The sequence below is a fragment of the Cupressus sempervirens genome, chromosome 4 (assembly GCF_028749045.1).
Source record: "Cupressus sempervirens isolate cs-2001-9-10 chromosome 4, ASM2874904v1, whole genome shotgun sequence".
NCBI lineage: Eukaryota > Viridiplantae > Streptophyta > Pinopsida > Cupressales > Cupressaceae > Cupressus > Cupressus sempervirens.
Window position 1 is genome coordinate 1,205,895 of NC_143121.1, and position 22,549 is coordinate 1,228,443.

Here is a 22,549-nt window from a genome sequence, read left to right on the forward strand (position 1 = left end):
GTGGCTTTTGAATTAGTAGGATCATCTAGATCTATAAAATTAGGTTCCATGTATGGGACCACCCTGGGATTAAAATGATCTCCAAATGAACTTTTGAGTCCTAACCTATGATTCATCTCAGTTATTAGATCTAGTCTAGGGGATACATTCCCTACTGGTGACATATCCTTATCTTGATATGTTTTGTCATTTGGTACTAGGGTACTAAATATCCCTCCTAAGAGTCTTGTGGTTTTTTATTCAGAGTTGAGTGAAGAAGACTCTCTCCCTACCACCGGTTGATATTGAGAACTAACTGATACACTACCTCTTGGTTTCTAGGTGGGATTTGGGTCTACCTTTTTCTTATTCAGGTTCTTCCTACCACCTTTAGGTAAGTCAGTATGCATTGCTACATCAGGATTAGCTCTTGTGTAAGCTCTTGTGTTTTTTATTTTGTCAGCCATTTTTACTATTTATCAAATAAGCACTAGCTTCAAAACCTCGACTGAGTCGCCACAATATCCTAAGAAAATACAACAATTAAAAAATACTCCCGACTTCAAAGAAAAACACAATATAATATGGAAATATCTGACACACAAATGGACTAATCACTAAGATCATAAGACTGTAACTCTTGCTTGACAAATAAGACACTTGGAAGGGTTCAATATGTCAGTGCAGCTCTGTGGCATATTTTCTTCTCTCTCTTTTTTAAATTCTCAAGGTTTGTCACTAAAACACACCCATTACAACCACAAGCAATACTAAAAGATCTGACACACATGTACACAACACAACCAAAGAAACTACAGTACTTCTCACATATGTGTTGGACACCTCCCTAGCAGAGTCATCATTTTGTTGGTGTTTTGAAACATTATAGGTTTCAAATTACCCCAATGAGAATATGGTACATCTAGGGGCAGCTAACTCCCATCTTTAACATATCATTTTAGACACTGGGCCAACTATAAGGCTTGAACCTTCTTCTACTTCAGGCTCTGCAAAACCTAGGTGGGTGGACCTCAGATTCAGTAGATTTAACCCTTATTTCTCCTATTAACTCATGCAATAACATAGATCTACAGTAGCTAAATGCAAAACAATGCAATTCATAAGCTGACTGAGGGAAACACTTTTCAGCTCTTCAACATGAAAGGGAAAAATGTTTGATTAATGATGTTGATTTTTAGGAAAAAAAAACCTCTAAATATGTAGCAGTATGAACAAGTGATCCTATAGCTGATCAATGCCTTATCCATTGGGAAAATCCATGAATCAAACACATACATCTGTGATATCAATGACATATTTCATATACTAAGACATCAGATCTATCCTATCACTTTCTGAATTAGACATTGGTGTTCATTAAGACCTCATTCTCATGAGATATCCTTCTCAAAATAACCAACAACCCTGTCAAACACATCAAGCATTTACTTGGCCCTTAGTTCCAATAGCAAAACATATATGAAATACAAAAAGGGATGCAAATGGATCTCAACTCTTTGTTCCTAGACCACATAAGACTACAAATTATTGAGATGGGAGATGAGAATCAAAATGAAACTAAAGAAATTATGGCTCATTCGTTTTCATTTCTTTGAAACAATACATTCAAATGCATGAAATCAAAACATGAAAACACCTAACTGATCTAAACTAGCTGAATTATCTTTCCTACTACTATCCATACAAGAGAATTATGCTGAAGAAAATGTTGGTTCCAATTTTTGGAAAAAAAACTACTCACTGTTGTGATACCAAGTTTTGGTTCTAGTTTTGATGTATTCCCAATACTGTCACACCACATTTTCTTTAGCATATAATTCTCTTGTATGAATATCAGTAGGAAAGATAATTCAGCTAGTTCATATATGTTAGGTGTTTTCGTGTTTTGATTTCATGCATTTGAATGTATTGTTTCAAAGAAATGAATATGAATGAGCCAAAATTTCTTTAGTTTCATTTTGATTCTCATCTCCTTCTCAGTAATTTGCAGTCTTATGTGGTCTAGGAACAAAGAGCTAAGACCCATTTGCATCCCTTTAAAGTTGTATGTCATATATGTTTTGTTGTTGGAACAAAGGGCCAAGTAAATGCTTGATGTGTTTGATAGGGTTGTTGGTTATTTTGAGAAGGATATCTCATGAGAATGAGGTCTTAATGAACATCGATGTCTAATTCACAAAGTGATGGGATAGATCTGATGTCTTGGTGTATGAAATATGTCATTGATATCATAGATGTATGTGTTTGATTCATGGATTTGCCCAATAGATAAGGCACTGATTGGCTACAAGATCACTTGTTCATACTGCTGCATATTTGGGGTTTTTTTTCTGAAAATCAACATCATTAATCAACATTTTTCCCTTTCATGTTGAAGAGTTGAAAAGTGTTACCCTCACTCAGCTTATGAATTGCATTGTTTTGAATTTAGCTACTATAGATCTATGTTATTGCATGAGTTAATAGGAGAAATAAGGGTTAAATTTGCTAATTATAGATTCAGGAATATGTTTTGCACTAGTACCATATAATTGAATCTGAGGTCCACCTGCCTAGGTTTTGTAGAGCCTAAAGTAGAAGAAGGGTCAAGCCTTATAGTTGGCCCAGTGTCTGAAATGATATGTTAAAGATGGGAGTTAGCTACCCCTAGATGTACCATATTCTCTTCAGGGTAATTTGAAACCTATAATGTTTCAAAACACCAATAGGTCCAATGAAGTCAATTACCCACTATTGAAAGGGGCCTTCAATTACAACTTGCTTTAGACGCAGAGAAACCAATTGAGACTTGTTGGATAACATCCTACACTTTTCGCATTTGGCCACCCATTTATATGCATTTTTTAACATGTCAGGCTAGTAGTAGCATTGCCTCAAAATCTTGTATGTTGTAACCATTGATGAAAAGTGACCACCACAGGCCTCATTGTGGAAACTATGAAGCTATCTTTCTTGTTGAGGTTTATCCACACATCTCAAGAAGGCTCCATCTATTTCTCTCTTGTATATTTGGTCATTGTATATGACATACTTAGCTAATTTAATTTTGAGGTCTCTTTTCTGCTTGTATGTTAGTCCATCAGGGCAATCCTCGTAAGTTAGAAAATAGGCAATGTTTGAGAACCAAGAGTCTTGAAGACTGACCATTAGTGCCCTTGAAGATTCATCTTCTTAACTTAAGTCCTAATTTTCTGCAATTATCCTACACAAGCCATTTCCTTGCACTAACTTTGTTGGCTTCAGGTCGATGTCATACTCTTACTCTTTTTCTATTCATGCACCTCTAGTATTGAAACCTATCTCTTGTTGGGTCAATATGCTTTTGACGGTTGAATCAAGTATAAATACAATAGAATGAGAGTGCAAGACATATAACCTAACAAAATTGAGTGCTCTTACCACTACATAGTTGTTCTTTTCCATTTGGGAGTATCTCAACTCATGCTCTTTAAGGGGAGTACTCATGAAAGCAATTGGTGCTTGGATACCTTCCTTGTTTTCTTGCATGAGTATTACAAATAGCATATGGGTTGAGGCATAGCAATACAATATGAACTCATTAGTGTAATCCATATGTACTAACATGGGTGCTTTGGCTATAACATCCTTAATTTATTGAAAGCCTTTCTTCCAAAATCATTCCATTTGAAACTTTAACTTCCTTTCATCATATCAACTATGCATTTGGTGATTTCAAAAAAATTAGGGACAAAACATCTCAGAAAGTTCACTTGTCCAAAGAATTATTTAACTATAGATTTTCTTCCTCACAAATTAAGCTATTGGATGGCTCTAACACATTTTGGGTCAATCTTACTGCCTTCCTAGGAGACTATATGACCTAGCAATTTTCGTTCAGTAATACAGAAGACTGACTTCTTGGGATTGAGTGAAATCCCATGCTCCCTACATCTTTTCAACACTTTCTCCAAGTCCCTTAGGTGATTCTCTCATTTTTTGGAGAAATTTTGTTAGATCATCCAGGTATATGACAATGATTTTATCCTTGAGATCAACAAAGGATGAATTCATAGCCCTTTGAAAGGTGGCTCCAACATTGATGAGCCCAAAGGGCATCGTATTATATGTGAACGTTCCCTAAGGGGTGGTGAACACTAACTTGAACTGATATTCTAGGTTTACCTCAATTTGGTTGAACCCCAAAAATCCATCTAACATGGACATCATTTCAGAATTGGCCACTATTTGCAGTAAATGATCCATATTGGGAAAGGCGTAATTGTCCTTTAGAGATGCCTAATTAAAATTTCTTAAATCCACACAAATTCTAATCTCCCCATTCTTTTTATGGATGGGTACACTATTGGATATCCATGTCGAATGGTGTATGGGGTAGATAATTCTTACTTCTAGCATCTTGTGAACTTCCCTAAAGATGACGTCTGAGACCATAGGGTTGTAGTTATGTTGTTTTTGCCTAAAGGGAGAGGCTTCAGGCTTGAGGGTAATTTTGTGCTTGAATTCACCATTCCTAAAATTCTTTAGGTCCTCATATCCCCAAGAAAATACATCTTGGTATTCTAATAACAAATTCTTTTCTTTTTCCTTTTCTTCCTTCGAGTAGCTACTACCAATATTAACCATCTTGGGTTTATATTCAGTGCTAATGTGCATTCCTTCATATTCTCCATAAGTTCCACCTTTTCTTCCCCTTTCCCTTCTAATAAATGTGTCATGCCTATCAAATAGTTTCTCAAGGGAAATAAGATGAGGGATCTTGTTACCTTTGAGTTGTTCATCTCTAAGTTCCAACGCTTTCTTAGTGTTAGGGGAGAAATCTTGTAGGAATTTTCACTTCCTTTGAAATACTAATCACTGAAAGGTTTGAACCCTTCCAGGAAAGACTGGATCTACTTATCATCATTGAACATATTCCATGTTAGTCAAGAACGTTTGACCTGAACAAGACTTCAACCTTGTACTAATTATCTATGAAATCTAGATGTGGGAGTAGAAGCAAGGATGATGCAGCCAACAAGTCTGCCCTTGCATTCTGCTCCCTTGGAAAAACTTGTATTGAGAAGGCATCCAAGTGCTCAATCTCATCCCATACTCTATTTTTGTAATTCTTGAGCCTAACATTATTTATAGTGTACTAAGCTCGAACTTGTTTTACTATAAGCTCTGCATCTCCTTGAGCTCTTAAGACTTTCACTCCTCTCTGCTTTACAACAGTGATACCTAACAACAAGGCCTCATACTCTGTTGTATTTTTGGTGTTTTTAAACTACAAATTGTATGAAATTTGAGTTACATCTCCATTTGGGGATTCAAGCACTACACCAACTTCGGACCCAATAGTAGCGCAACTGCCATCAAACTCTAGGGTCCAACTCTTCAGGTCACTAGAAGACTCTGGTTGTTGCTCAAAACAAGGCTCTGGCTATTGCTCAAAACAATAGAAGTTAGAGAACATCATGTAATTTCTAAACTCCATTTCTTGATATAGGATCTATGCTTTAGGGTCATCAGACTTCAGGACTATGAATTTGGCCTTCTCCTTAGGTTCCAACTTGATTTTCTTGTTACCCATGGGAATGATAGCATGAGACCAGTCCATCTTGATTTCCCCTCCCATTTCCTTGCAAAATATTCTACTCAAAATCATATCATAGCTGGTCAGAATATCTGCTACTAAGATGGTTAACTTCATTCTCTTTGTAGGGTGAGCAACCAATGTTACGTGTACATCTTTCACTTGACCTATTAGAGGAACCTTCTCTGTATCCATGGAATAGCAATGTCCAAATGTCTTGGTAAGGGTTAAGCCAAGGGCATGAGCAAAAAAAGAGGGCATGATGTTATCAAAACCTCCAAAATCAATTATGTAGTTTCTAAGCTTATGGTCAGTTATGTATAAGGACGCATACAATGGATCCAGCTTCTGACTAGGGGAGGTAGCCAAGACTAATGCTTCTTCCTCTTTGAAGAACATAGACAAGACAACCTCTTCATTAGCTAGCAGGCCACTATCCAACTGAGGTTGGTCATTACTAATGGTAGAGTTGACATTAGGTTGAGTTTTGGCATTAGCATCACCTTTACAATAATCTACTAGCTTTTACAATTCAACAGGATGAGTTTTGAGATTATCAAAGGGAGACACCTAGATATGAGCATCCTTACAATATTGTATTATGTCAAATGAGGAGTGAGGATTACCATTTGGATTGAAGCTTGTCTAGTCTTTCCTCCAAGATGAGGAAGTGGATGCTCCATCTATAGTTGGTGAAGGGCCAGTGGTTGTGTTCTGTGAAGGAACAAAGTTCACTAGATTCTTCTCTCTTTGAATTCTTATAGCCACGGTCATTTAAATTTTGTCTAAGGTGGTGAAGAAGTCACCTCCAACCTCTGAATATGATTCATACTCCAAATATAATGTTCTAGAGTCACCATGGGGAGAAGAATCATCTTCACTTTTGGGGTACTCAATGGTTAGCTCATTAGTAGTAGTGAGCTGCTTATATCTCCTCATTTCTGAGTAGGAATCACCATTGTGATCCATTTTGAGATGAAAAATGCACATATTTTTCTTTTTGGGAGGTGCCTCAATAGAAATCTTTTGCTAAGCAAATGGAAATTGCAATGGTCTTCCTTTATGTGGCCTTTAGCTAATGTCTTGATATGGTTGTTGGACTGAAGAAATGGGCTTCCCCATTTGTCTCTTCATGGAAATAATTTAATTAGAGAGCTTCTAAAGCATTGCTTTAGTATTTTTGGTTATGCCAGTAGCAGAGCTTGTTGAGGCTTCACTCTAAATTTCTCTTTTCCATTTCCCGGTTGCTATCAGATCATCCTCTAATTCAATTGCCAAGGTCTAAGCAGCCAGCAAATTAGCCACATGCACACACCTAATTTGAAAACTCATGTCAAGGGGCATGGATTTGATGAAGAATATTTTCAAGTTATCTGTAGTAGGCCTGCTTGCAATAGGGATCCTATTGACCAACTTATTGAGATTTGCAATGAAGTCTCTCATAGGAGCACTTGGTTCCTTCTTTATCTGGGTAAGTTGAGTCAACAAAGTGTGTTCATCTTTTTTAATCTTGTAGCATGCTTAAAATTGGTTCCACATGTCATCCCAGGTTGTGATACACCCTACTAGAAGGCGTTGAAACTAGTCAGCTGCATTGTCAACCAAGGTTTCCACAAATATCCTTACTACTACATCTTCATGATGAGGACAAATGAAATTGCATGTGGCAAAGAAAGTCCCAATGTGCTCATCAGCAGAGACCTTCCCATCACCATTGAATTTTGGAAAATTCTTTTGAGAAGCTTTAGGGAGGTCATTATTGGCAGCAAGTTGCAGAGGGCCAATAGCATCACCCCAAGGAACAACCATTGAGGCAAGGAGGATTATATGTATGGCCTAAAAATTGAGAATAGTAGGTGTAACTACTTCGTCAAGAGTAAAAGCATTGCACAATGATGGGATTTGAGTGCGAAAAATGGGAGGCAAAGATGAATGGCTATGTATCTAGGAAATAGGGTGAGGTGGTGGAAAAAGAACACCATAGATACCTTGATATTATGGATCCTGAGAGCAGGTTCTCCCTCTTCCTATAGGATCTTCCAATATAAGGAACTTGGCTTTCTACAATTCTTTGAACACAAGGTCGACTTGCCCTTTACCACGAGTAGTTCAAGTATATTTAGGATCCAGGGTGAACTATCTTAGTTCACAATGGGTGTGCTTCTCTTAATCTTCTTTCCTGTAAAACTGCCTCCCAATAGTCAACATTGGCTTCCTCTCTTTCAAGGGCGAAGCTTACTCTTCTATATTGGTCAAAAGACTTTCAACCTTTCTAGGCAAGGGTATTCAACTAATTAATTATGTATTCTTGTTCATCTTGGAAGCCAAGATTAGGTTGCACTATGGGGATTTGTCCTTTGTGAGGAAACACCATTTCTTATTATAAGTTGTTATGCATGTCTCGACTAATTGACTGCCATAGCAATAATATTTATGTTTCTTAGTAAAGCCATAGATAAACTTACTAAGAAAACCTTAGGATGTATGAGTATGTTCCCCATTAGAGTCACCAAAAAATTGTTGGTTAACAATTTGTCTCCTTATCTTTTTGGCTCATACCTTGACTCTTAACTTTCGCAATGACTTGTGGAGAATAAAGAAGTTAACAACAGAATGGGCCAATGTAGTAATTTCTAAAGGACCCCTGAATTGAAAGGTACAACTCCCTTTTGAATGCAAGATATGCAATGAATTTTGTTTTTTGGGTTTTGGGTGTATGCTCTTAACCAGAGAGCAAAAGAGGCAAATACCAAGTTGCTCAACGCATTAAACAACTTAGGAAATTAAAAGGGGGACTAACTCACAACATGTAATCTATTATAACCTAAATGCAATGATTGGAAACATGCATAACCAATTATGACAACAGGAAGAAAGGAAGAGATGGCAAAATAAATAATTCTAGGATTGCACAATTAGCTGATGGTTTGACAATATCTAGATTGTCTATCCCTTAGCTAGTCCATCTACCAATTTATGGCTTCCTTATGCAGAAAACTACACTAACCATACAAACTATGATGTATGGTAGAAAGAACAAAAGAGATTCTTATTTCGAAGAAAGTAAGACATACAATCTATTGAACAAAGGAAACAAAACCAAGTTCACTTACATTCATTACATTCTCAACAATAGCACATTATTTCCATACACTATACTGAAACTAAATGAATAACAAAACTAGAAATGGACTCAAAGTCACATGTAGTAGTCTCAGTTATCAGGGTTTGCCCAAAGGTAATTTTTTTGAGCTTATTAACTTCTCAAAAGGTTACATTTATAGGCCTTCTCAAAATGGCCAGTTACACTAGATGATTGCCTTGCAAAGAATCTTTGAATAGAATAAACTAAAAAAAGGACAAGCTTGAATCATTCTCTATTACAAAGACTAAAAAAATGACATGAATGGCTAAAAAAAGAAAGAGAAGAGGGAGAACGACATGTGTCTAGAAAAGTGTCAGAACATAATGTCTTCTTAGGAGTAATCGATTTGGGTCCATAGGATTTCACGGTGTTAGTTACTTTGTCCAATTCATCAACATTTGGAATGATGATGTTGTCTTCTTGAACCATATGGTAGTCATGCACCTCTTTCAATTCATCTATTTTGGCAACCCTTGACTAGAATTCTCTAATTCTCTCCTTATGATTTGTCTGCTGCTGAGAGTTCCTGGATCTTGGACACTTGGAAGTTGAGTGGTTCAACAACTTCATTGACAAATGCAAAGAACTTTGACTTTATCCTCTCAATATCCACGAGCTTTCCATTGGCAGACACAAAGGACTCAGTGTGCAATATCTTCAAGTATTGAAATAACTTCTCAATGACCTTTTGCACTAGGTCATGTACATCCTTGAGCTCATTTGTAGACCTCATAGAGCTTTTTATAAAAAAAACTCAAAGGATTGTTTACAATGAAACAGTGGCTCCTTGCTTGTCTTGAGGATCCCATAAGTAATGGAAACATTCGTTTTCATGTCAGTTACTTCTTGTAGAAGGGCCAATTGCTCTGTCAGCTTGTCTCTTGCCTTTTGTGTGGTAGTCTGATGATTTGAAGCTGCCTCCCTAAGTTTGTGACAATCTAACACTATGCTTCCCAAGTTTTCAACTAATGGGGGACCTTGAGCCTTCATCTAATCTACCCATGCTTGGCCAACCTAACCAAATTGCCTTTCTTGTTGCAGCTTTAGGAGTAGATTTTTGTTCTCCTCTACATTTGGGTCAAATTGACTTGACGAAGTACTCCTGAGTGTAGACCTTATGTACTTCACCAATTCTCTATTCGAGGCCTTCAAGATTTCTTTTTTTTCTCTAAGCTCTTCCAGATTATCTTCAATTTTCTTGTTGGTAGAATTTCACATGTTCACCATGGAGTCATGAAAAGGGATACCAAAATCCAGTGTTCTGATATGGGATTCATCCTTTGAAAGCTCATAAAATTTTCCTTCCTTATGTGGCTCAGCAATCTCCACTAGCATATGGAAAGTTGTTGAATCCATAGCCAATGCAGTAATCATCTTCTACTTCTTTGTCTTCTTGGATGGCTGAGACAAGATGACTTGTGTGATCGAGTCCTTTGATGGAGTTGCTTCCTCATATCTCCTCTTCTTCCTATCAATGTTCTCTTCAAGCCATGACTATGTAGAGTGCACATTGATAGTCGACTGCAAGGTAGTGGGATCAAATAGCTTCCTCAAAATTAAGGGAGTTTGCTTTCTCAGAGAAGCAACAAGGAAAACAATGACCTTAGTCACTAAGAGAGCCAATGTGTCACCTTGCTATGATGTGCCTTGTTCTTAACCATCCATAGAATTGGTGTTGCCATCTAAATTGATTATCTAAATAGGGGAGGCTGGAATAGCAACTGATTTATCTAGTTCTTTCTCCTTTCCTTTGTCCTTTTCCCCTTCCTTCACACCAACCTATCCAGTATCGGGAAGAGAGCCATCTCCACATGTAGGAGTAATTGGCATAGTTTTATTTGGAGGCTCATCTCCTCCTTGCCCAATAGACTAAGCTAGGCCCATTGATGTTGAAGTGGCAGTTGTAGTAGTTGCTACTACAGTAGATTGTGAAGCTCTAAAAGAGACTCCACCAGTAGAACTAGTACTCCCTGTCCTCTTCTTCCTCACTCGAGTCCACTCTACCCACTTACCAGTTCTCTTGATGATTTCATTCATGACCTTCATGGTGTTGATAACATGACATGTATGCGGGGTAGACACAATGGGAGTGGCTTTGATCTTTTCATTAGATGTGGAGCACATGTAGGCTCCATCATCTGCAAGGTCAAAAACATCAACAAAGTCATTATATAATTTAATCTCATCAATTGTTAGCTGTGACCAGAACCTTTCCTTGGTTTGATACTCATTGAGACACCCATAATAGAAGTCTTCAATATCTGGAACATGCCTGTAGGCATATCCCAACTTCAAGTGATACCTTACAGAGTTGATTGCATCACATTGAGGTCTAAGCACCTCATAGTCTACCAATTTAATTTTGTTCTCGAAGCTCTTCACCAAATTCTGAGCATCAAATCTAGAGGCACATGAATATGGTCCAACCACTATAGGGAAAGGAATCCTAACTATCTTCTTAACATTAGAACACAGGGTGTTCACTTCAAGGATCTATTGACACAATTCAACTAGAACCACCTTGTCCTCTGGATACCTTGGAAGCCTCTTAGGAAAACTTTCATAAGCTCCTATCCGCAAATAAGAGAAACTCAAAAATTGGATGAATAATCAGCCAAATTGGTCGATGGCCTAAATTGCCTCTGGTAAAAATCTCCTTTCAAGGCATCCTTGTGATTCCTAACATAGCCTCATTGTGAAGGCATCATTTATAGCCACATATTGCTCCAAACTTCTTTGCAACTGCATATTTGGGTAGAACTCATATACTTTAGTATGCTCATCATACTTGTGGATGCTAGGGAGGCCGGGCCACAAGTGGTGAGTAGCCAAGGAATATATTAGATAAAAGGACATGTAAAATTGCTTGAATCCCCTAGCCGAATTCAACCACGAGGTGAGCTCATCATAGATAATTTGTGCCCAGTTAATCTGCATATCCTCAACATATATTTCCTGTACTAGGAAGAAATGGTGCTCGATGAACTCCAAAATCTCCTCCTTTCCTTTTAGTCTAAGGAGAAGGGCGAGGATATCCACTGTCTCTCTTTTCAAACTTTTGCCAAATAGGGTCTTGGGAATTTTTGTTTTCTTTGAGAGAGCAGTTTGGAACCATGTCCTCTACATGTCTTCCTGTCAAAGGGTCTTCTTCTCATTGAACATGGACATAGAAGACATGAAATCAAAATCACAATACTGCTCCTTCATGAGAATGTTGAACATGGACTGCATCAAAGCCTTGCTGAGTTAGATAAGAATGGACTCATTTGGGGGGGGAAATTGCTTTATTTCAAGGTTGAATCTCTCAGTACACTCCCTCACAAGCTCTAGTGCATGCACTACCATTGGGAAACCAACTGCCTCTACCAATCCTCTTAATTTCAGCTTCAAAGTGATTGGATGAATGGGTTGAGAATTTAGTCCTCTATAGAGGTCACCCAAATCATAAAATCTAAATGATGTGTCTATAAGATTCTTTAATTCACTCTCTAGGCCTTCTAATTTATCATAACCCGCAGCTTTGATTAACATTCACTATGATTGCATAGGATGCAATTCTTGATAAATAGTTATTTTAATATACTTGAAGAAATGAATTTCAGGCAATTCTAATGAAATAGGGGTAGGAATTCAAACATTGGCACCACACAAATGAAATTAAGTTCGGCCAACAATTATAATGGTAGGATTTGTATTTAATTCCATGATCAATGACTATTTAAACTTTCCATTCATTTCCATGTAAAATATTAAATTCTTGAAATCTCTATTACTTTACTTAAAGTAAAGTCATGACTACGAATCATTTAACAACACAAATGATTTAGCTTTAAAGGGAATGCAATACTTTTCTTCAGAATCAGGAATGCAGGTATACTTGATAATATTAAAATATGAGGGAGAGATAGAGAAACTAAGATTTTCTACAAACCCATTTCCCTTATATTCAGGATCGCAACACGATGAGTGATCCTCAGATGGCTTGCACACTTCATCCTTTCACTTCCCGCACTAGGCATATAACACTTGTTTTCCTTGTGTCAGGCTCACATTCTCACCACTAACTTTTCCAGAAGTATCTTTTGAGCATCTCTGAATGATATTCGCCTTTTAGAGTAACTTGACTTTCTAGTTTCAAAGCCTTCAGAGAAGTGGCCTTGTGTGTCCTCTGGAGACAAAAAACCCTTCTCTGAGCAAATTTTTTTGGAAAGAAGTGAATCAACAACACTTAACCTTTTGCTCGCAAATTGATGGCTATGAGGCTAGGTTTTGAGTATCCCTTATTGATGAAGAGCTCGCAACAGTTCTTCCAACATCATGCCTTTATTGCTTGTATGTAAAGCCTTGGATGTCTCACCAATCACTATGGCCTAGAAGTAGAACAAACCACCTTCACTTCCATTAATGTGCAACAGAAAGCTCACAGATCTATGTTTTTCCTTCTAAACGTAGAATCTACCTCTACAACATGAATGAGCTTCTTACTAACCTAGATCGATGGCTTCATGGGTCTTTCCATTATGCCACAACTTCTAGATTACTTTTATGGCTTCTTTTGGATATGCTCTTGATTAAGTTCATCATTTAGTAAAACTAGCTTGATTGCTCAGAACTCGTAGGAGAAAGGATGTTGAGGCAAGATAACAAACTGTGAAAAATGAATAACTTACTTCTCATCGGGAAAATGCCAGAACACATCCCAACCATGCCTAGATCACCTAGACCTCATGTGCATCAAAAAAATAGGAAACCCGCTTAAAATGATTAAGTAAAGGTAATGCAAGGGAGGACCTAGAAAACAAAGAAAGTAAAGCACTTAAGGAAAGATGAGAAGTAAGTAATCTAGAGGATACTTAGACATCATACTTGACACAAATTCACTTTCATCCCAATGACTTTAAGTTTTACAAGGGTAGGACTAAAACTTGGCAACACATTTGCAAAGCCTTAAACAATTGTTGTTCTTTATTAATCATTCATAGTAGAGCTCCTTTAGTTGATAAGTGGGAGATATTTTCCAAAAGTCAAATTATGATATTACTATCAGGATTCAACTGTGTAGTTTTTGAGTCAAATTCGTTGACCCATGTTTCATGAGAATTTTTCAAAAGAATCCTTCTCTCACAAGAATGTCAAATGATGGGTAGGAGATATTTTCCACAAGAAGTTAAATTGGGATATTACTATTAGGATTCAACTGTATAGTTTTTGAGTCAAACTCATTCACCCATGTTTCATGAGTAGTGTTTCACAAGAACCCATCTCTCATGAGAATCAATTAAACACTTAGCTCCCATGGCATCTAGGTGATGTTCATAAGGGTGAAGCATTATGCCTTCTAGGAAGGTCACCCATCCTAGTATTGCTTCAACTTAAGCACACTTAACCATGAAGTTTCCTCCAAGATTAAGCCCACTTATCTTGCCACCCATTTGTAAAACCTTCAACATGTGTTGTGCCTCATGAATCATTCATTATAGAGATTTTTCAATTCATCAATTGATAAGTAGGAGATATGTTCCAAAGCAAGCCAATTTGTGATATTACTATCAATATTTAATTTTGTAGCTTTTGAGTCAAACTCATTAACCCATGTTTCATGAGTGGTGCTTCATAAGAGTGTGTCTCGCATGAGAATGAATAAAATACTTAACACTCTTTACATCCAGGTGATGGTGTAATGTCCCCATCTTTTTAGCAACTAAGTGGAGTTCTTAGCCTTCACGTTCTCCAAAGGCTAAGTAGAGCATAAAAGGAAATTAAATTAATTTCCTATAAAGTCATTAAATAAATTAAAAATTAAAAGGTGACTTTATATTTAATTAATTTAATTAATTATTGTATTACAAGGGAGAAGCTTCTAGAGTGTGTATTAATTATTGGAAAGGGGGAAGCCTCTAGTAATTTAATTTTTTAGAAGCACAATTAATTATTGTATTGCAAGGGAGGAGTTTCTAGAGAATGCATTAATTATTGGAATGAGGAAGCTTCTAGTATTTGCAATTAATTAATATTTGAATTCCTTCTAGAAGGGTGTAGGGAAAGTATAAAGAGAGGTGGGAGCTTCATGTTTAGCATCGAATGATGGTGAATTGCATTTGATAGGAACTTGGATGTACAGTTTGTTCTTAGCAGTAGAGGACATTCATCCTCTCTTGTGACATTCTAGACGTTATTCCCTTGGGATTTGGCCTTTGGAATCCATTGCTATATATTTGATTTTATCATTTTGAGAACTATTATTATTTCAGTAGTGGTTCAATCTTCAATTTGCATAAATTCCTTCTTGTTCATGTTATGTGGATTGAAATCTATGCAAAGACATTAAAATCGCTTTCAGTGGTTGGTTTAGTTTTTGGGCATTTTCAGGGTGCCCATTACAGTGGTATCTGATCCGTTTCTAGGGTGCCCATTACAGATGGCCACATAGGTAAAGCATTGAGTCTTCATAGGAGGTCGCCCATCCCAATATTGGCTTAACTCAAGTGCACTTGACCATGGAAGAAGACCATGGAAAAATTCCATGAAGTTTCCTCTAAGGTTAAGCACACTTAACTTGCTACCCCATTTGCAAAACTTTTAGCAAGTGTTGTGACTTATGAACCATTCATTATAGAGCCACTTAAACGTGAGGCAATGAATTTGATTGCAAAACTACACAATAGAATCCTAATAGTAATGTCACTCATTGATCTATGTTTTGTAAGAAATAATTTATACAAACTAAACTCTCTTAAACATATATTTATTTAAAACCATTTTTTATGAATATAAATTCTTTCATACAAAATTACACAACATTAAGGAAGATGAGCCAATGCATGTGCATGGTCCCATACTTGCTATAGTAAGTGGACCAAATAGATCCTATAGTATAGTGCTAAAAATATCCTATCAAGGCATATCCCCCCAAAATGCCTTTAAGTTTAAAAATAAGCATTCACGTAGCACCACATCAACATACCAAACATACCATCGAACATGACTTAGTGCATACCTATTAATCATATCACTTATTAGTTCCTGCCATAGCAGGAATACTTATGCATTCATGTCATGATAATATTGCATTAACATTGACCAATCAAGTCAAAGGAATTTAAAAGATTATATGAATCTTCAAATTTTTTTTTTTTTTTTTTTTTTTTTATTATTATTTTATAAATCACATTTTCCATTCATTCTATTAGTCCATATTATTTTTGGTGGGAGAGAAAATTAATTTTCTTTAACAAAAATACAAATATTTTCTAACAACTTCATCTTGCATTAATGAATGCATTAATTACAACTTTATCTTTGTGACAAGTTGATAAGATTTGTTTTTTAATCATTTTATCTTCAACCTCAACAACATGTTTAATCAATATTAATTCTTGTATTTGAATTTTTAATTTATTTAAAATTTTGATTTTTTAATAAAGTAGTTAAATTATTACTATTATTTTACTTTTGTAAAAATAAATTAAACAATATTATTTTTTAATTATATTTTATAATAGTGTTTGTAATATGCATAATTGATAAGTGTTACAATTTGTAAATTATATCATTTATTATTAATAATATTTTATATTTAAACAATTTATCATTTAGTTTAAATATATTTAAAACTTAAATATATATTTTAATATTAAATTAATAATTATATTTTACATCAAAAAAACATATTAAAAGAAATAACCACAAAAAAATAATAATTCAATTCTAGAAGATATGTAAATTATTATTAAGTTTTTATAAACTATGTATTAAAATTAAATAGTTATATTCTATTTCTTATTTATTACATCATATTTATTCATCAACTTCAAATTTATATGTATTACATCTATTTATTATTTACAATTGTACATATTAAATTATATAGATATTATTTCATAATTAAAAATTACTTAATTTTATGAAAAAATTGGAAATACAAAACATTAAATAGTAAACCTTCTCTAACTATGTAAAATTAAACAATTAGTTTTACTTATAGAATATTTTTATATTTCAATACATTTCATTTTTTCTTATACAAATGTGAGTTTTAATATAAAAATTAAATTCTTAGTTTCATTAATTAAAAATATAATATATTTTAATTTTTCATTATAACCATGATTTTATTTTGACTATTTGTTTTATTAAGAAAAATAATTTTATTTAATTCTCTCTCTCTCTCTCAACTTATGTTGGTATCGCTCTATCTTATTATTTTATCTCTCTTCCTCTTCCTCCTATATATTATCTATCATTTTATCCTCTGCATATATGTTTATCTTGTTATTGTTCTATATCGCTATTTATCTCTATCTAATGATTATAGTGTGACTTCCATTTGATAATCAAGATGAGAATAATACATAGTTGGGGACTTTGGCCTCTTATTATTGGGCTTAAATGCCCAAACATATAATAATATAACACGAGAACTTAACAACAAAATATGAGCCATCCTTTCATATCACAATTGCATTTCTAGGACGAGAATTTAACAATAAAATATGAGCCATCCAATCATATCACAAGTGCATTTCTAGGCAAAAATTTATGCATTCACAATGTTAATTTAGAACTATTTAACCTTATTCTCACTCATCTACACTTCTACAACCATTATGTGTTAGGCAGGAACTATGACGCAATGCGTCTCTTGTTTGAAAAGCATGGTGATGTAACACTCTATTTGACCATATTAACTTGTATAAAGAAAATTAGAATAATTTGATAAATATCCACGTAGGAGCGTCTACTCACTCCTCTCCCGACGATCTCCGCAGAATGAACACAAACACATTGTGTTAGAATGAGTGGCATCGTCGCTAGCATGAAGAGCGAGTAATAGGACAATCCCCGCCCTTGGACTATAAAATGTACAGAGCTCTCTCTAAAGAGAGTTCCTTGAAGGAGACGCTACATTTTCTGCATACCTGCAATGCGAAAGATGCGATTTGGGAAGGTAAGCTTGTCCCCTCTTTCATCGCTGCTAGAACAAAATCAGTTGTTACAGGAGTCTTTTTTCAAAATAAACTTATCAATATGTATGCCACTTGCGGAAGCTTTGCGGACTCTCGAAAAGTTTTTGACCACATGACAGAACGAGACACCTCCTCATGGAATGTGATAATCGCAGCTTTCCAAAAACAGGGGTTTTCTGAAGAGACATTGACATTGTTTCACCAAATGCCAAGAACAGGTTTACAACCTGATCAATTCACCTTTGCTACCATTCTCCCAGCTTGTGCCAAAATGGGAGCATTGGAGGAGGGTATGGAAATACATCAAAGCATAACCAGAAGTGGGTTTGCCTCGGATGTTATTGTTGGGAATGCCCTACTGGACATGTATGTAAAATGTAAAAGTTTGCATAAGGCATACAAACTGTTTGACAGAATGCCTCAACGGAACGTGATCTCCTGGACTGTGATGATTGCAGGACATGCACAAAATGGTCTTCTAGATGAGGCTTTAAGCCTCTTCAAAGAAATACCTCAACAAGATGTCGTCTCATGGACTGCGATGATTTCAGGATATACCCAAAATGGCCTTGCTGAAAAGGCCTTAGAAATTTATGAGCAAATGCAATTGGCAGGTGTCAAACCAAACTCGGCAACCATTGTTAGCATCCTCTCAGCTTGTGCCAAAATGGGAGCTTTGGAGCAAGGTATGGACATCCATCGTAGCATAAGTCAAAGTGGAGTTTCGTCGAATGTTGAAGTTGGAAATGCCCTGATAGACATGTATGTCAAATGTGGAAGCATGCAGAGGGCATGCGAGTTGTTTGACACAATGTGTCAACGAAATGTTGTCACATGGACTGCTATGATTGCGGGATACGCTCAAAGTGGGCTATTTGAAATGGCTTTGGAGACCTTCAAGAATATGCAATTAGCAGGAATAAATCCAGACGCTGCAACCTTTGCGAGCGTTTTCCCAGCCTGTGCTAAAATGGAATATTTGGAATGGGGTATTGGATTTCATCAACGTGTAGTAAAATGTGGTTTTTTGTCGAATGTTGTAGTTGGAAATGCCCTAATAAATATGTACGCTAAATGTGGAAACATGCAGAAGGCCCGCAAAGTTTTCGACACAATGTCTCAACAAGATGTTGTCTCATGTAATGGAATGATTGCAGGATATGCGCAGAATAACCATTTTGGACAAGCTTTGGAGATTTTTCAGCAAATGCCACAAAAAGGCGTCCAGCCTGATCGCCTTACTTTTGTCAACATTCTTCTAGCCTGTGCGAAGATGGGATATCTGGAACTGGGAATTGACATCCATCAAAGCATAACTAGTAATGGATATTCATGGGATGTTGGTGTCGGGAATGCCCTGATAGATATGTATGCAAAATGTAGCAGCACACAGAGGGCGCGAGAACTGTTTGACACAATGCCACAACGAGATGTTGTCTCATGGGCTACAATGATTGCAGGATATGCTAAAAATGGTGTTCTTGACGAGGCATTAAAACTCTTGAAAGAAATGCCTCAACAGGATGTCGTTTCATGGAATGCAATAATTGCACGATATGCACAAGATGGCCTAGTTGAGAAGGCATTGGAGATTTTTAAGCAAATGCAATTGGCAGGCATAACGCCGAATGCAGCAACCTTTGTCAGTATCCTGTCAGCTTGTACCAAAACAGGGGCTTTGGAACGGGGTCTGGACATCCATCAAAGCATAAAGAAAAACGGACTTTGCTCAAATGTTATGGTTGGGAGTTCTCTGATAGACATGTATGCTAAATGTGGAAACATACTAAAGGCACGTGAATTGTTTGATACAATGCCTCAACAGGATGTGGTCTCATGGACAGCTATGATTGCAGGATATGGAATGCATGGCTATGGTGAGGATGCCATTGAACTTTTTGAGCTAATGAAGCGCTCTCGAACTTGCCCCGACCATGTTAGTTTTGTTTGTGTTCTATTTGCATGCAGCCATATAGGTCTAGTCAACAAGGGATGTAAATACTTCAATGAGATGAATGACTCTTATTGCATTATGCCTTCAGTAGATCATTATGTATGTATGGTTGACCTTCTTGGACGTGCTGGCTATCTCGAAGAAGCCCTAAACTTTATCATCAAAATGCCATTGAAACCTGACATGATTGTATGGATGTGTTTTCTTGCCTCTTGTAGATCACATAAGGACGTATGGTTAGGAGAATTTGTGGCAACTCTCCTTTTTGAGCTGGATCCTACAAATACTGCACCTTATGATCTTCTGTCCAACATTTATGCAGAAGTGGGAAAGTGGAGTGACGTTCAAAAACTAAGGAGATTGATGAAAGATATAGGATTTAAAAAAGTTCCCGGGTGTAGTTGGATTGAAGTTGATAAAATGGTACATGCTTTTTGTGCAAGAGACAGATCACACCCGCAGACAAAGGCAATCTATGCAATTGGAGATGAAGGCGGTAGGGTATGTTCCGAATTCAAGACATATACCAAATGATGTGGAGGAGGAGGAGAAAGAAATATTCCTCGGCCACCATAGTGAGAAGTTGGCAATCGCATTTGGGTTGTTAAACACGTCTAAGACAACCATTAGAGTTGTCAAGAACCTCCGAGTATGTGTTGACTGCCACACTGCAATTAAGTTTATCTCCAAGATTGTTGCAAGAGATATTGTTGTCAGAGATGCAAATCGGTTCCACCATTTCAAACATGGACAATGTTCTTGTGGAGATTATTGGTGATGCTTAGTGAAGAAAGCTCTAGGCACAGGGTAGCATTATTATAAGATGCATAATGTCGTCCCTTTAGTGGTAAGAAGGAAAAAACTGTACTTTGGCAGGCATCAAAATATGTTATTCGTATGTGTTTGGAGAGCAAGATGACATTACGAAATTAAATGCTTAGCATGTATCATTGCTTAGATACACTGATGAAGCATAGGCTTGCACTATAATAACTATAAGATGCCTAATATCATCCTTGTATTGGTAAGAAGGAATCAACTTTCCTCCTCAGATATCGAGGTGTGTTATTCTTCAGAGAACAACACGATTTAACGAAATCAAACGTTTTGCCTGCATCATTGCCTACATATAATATCGTGTAGGATTCTAGGCACTGGGCTATTTTCCAGGAAACCTATACAACTTTTGAATGAAAAATGGGAGATGGACATGGAAGAATGTTAAAGTGAAAGAGAAGAACGCTTGAAGGAAATGAGCAAGCTGCTCACCCAGCGAGAAAAATGAGAGAAGAGGTTACAGTCCATGCAGTGCTTATCTAGTAATCGTTCAAAGGGGGCTTCTAGCGTTTTTTGTAGAAATAAAGCAATCAGATTTCAGGAAGCATTTGCATGAAAGTAGTCGAATGCTACATGTTTTTTTGTCTCGCTACTATATATTAGGAATTTTTCCTCAATAACTACCACTCATTTTTTTTCCCAAATCAACCTAGTTTGAATAACTAATCCGCTGTTGAATTTTTGGATTAAGCTTTTTGAAAGTAAAAGCATACATCGTGTAATCCAAGAGCTTGCAAAATTTCTACTATATAGACTTTAGAATACTCATACCAAGTAATCTGCAGTTGCTACTTGGAAACAAATCACATCATCTCTGCATGAGCTAGGCATCTCTTGTATTTTGCTGCGACCATCATCTCGGTCTTGTTTACTCTATTTTGTTATGTCTATTTCATATCTGCCGTTTGGGATGCCCATACCATTTCAGCATAAAGTAACCAAAGAAAATAGCTTAATGTGAGCGAAAAGTTGTCTTCTCTTTCCTAATTTGAAAGGTGATATCAGTTTTTAGATTAAGTTGATTATAGTAGATTTCTGATGTTTTTACATGATTGCTTTGTCTGAGGGTTAATATGCACGTGGTTTATTATTGATTTAATTTGGGATCAACTTATTTTTTATTTAGTTTTGTTTAGTATAAGATTCTATAGTTGCAAAAAGATGAAGTCGAATCTTCTCACCTGCACAATTTTGTCACAGACTGAAGGAATTTCTCAAGAGGAAGGCATAAAATCCTTTATAAAGGACAATTTTATGTTTCAAAGGGAACTATGAAACTGAAACACAAACTGACATCTTTCTTTTCTCAAATTTGATTTTAAATTAACACTGAAATCGATCTGATATCCCTCTAAAGTTCTTGAAACAGAATTCTCCTTTTTGGATCAAATAATTGTTTAAAGTCTACACAGTATTAAAGCCTTTTCCCTTAATTTATTTTGGTTTCAAGAAGTCTAGGATCGGATCTTCTCAACGCAGAAAATTGAGAAAAAAATGTTGCATAGAACACCTTTTTGTCAATATATATGCACTTTCAATTTCTAGATTTGATTGTGTATAGTTTTTTCATCATCAACGTTTTGGATCATACCACATGGTCTATCATCAGGATGCTAGAGAGAAAAGAACATAAGATAGTAGATTGCAAAACTAATCTTAAAAAGGAGGAAGGGGGAGGAGGTAGGGAAGGAGAGAGAAGGTTGACAAGACCCAACCTCAATAATGAATGAGAATAACAAAGAATGAAGGGGGGTAAGACACTCAAAGGAATAGAGAGGTCAAACATGTGTGTGTGTGTGAGAGAGAGAGAGAGAAGAGAAAATTGATAAGCATCAAAGACAAATGTAAAACTAACCAAACCAATTGTAGATGCCCTGAAGACAAGAGCATGAGGGTATAAAAAGAATTAGAGAATTAAATAAATAAAGATGAGTAAAAGATAACGAAAAAACTAAAAGCTAAACAATAAATGAATATAGACAATTGTGCCACTGCAAAAACACTCAAGATAAGTGATCAAGAGAATAAAAATGAATTAAGAGTAAAATAAAGGAAGAAGAAAGAAATGAAACAAACAAACAAACAAACAA

The 22,549-nt window shown here is 36.1% G+C and overlaps 1 pseudogene across 1 annotated transcript; it reads left to right on the forward strand.

Annotated features, from left to right (window-relative positions):
* Positions 1–17,421: 17,421 nt before the first annotated feature.
* LOC149559628 (pentatricopeptide repeat-containing protein At3g26782, mitochondrial pseudogene) lies at positions 17,422–21,356 on the forward strand (annotated as a pseudogene). The gene has a single exon (XR_016363610.1). The product of XR_016363610.1 is annotated as a pentatricopeptide repeat-containing protein At3g26782, mitochondrial pseudogene (transcript).
* Positions 21,357–22,549: the final 1,193 nt, after the last annotated feature.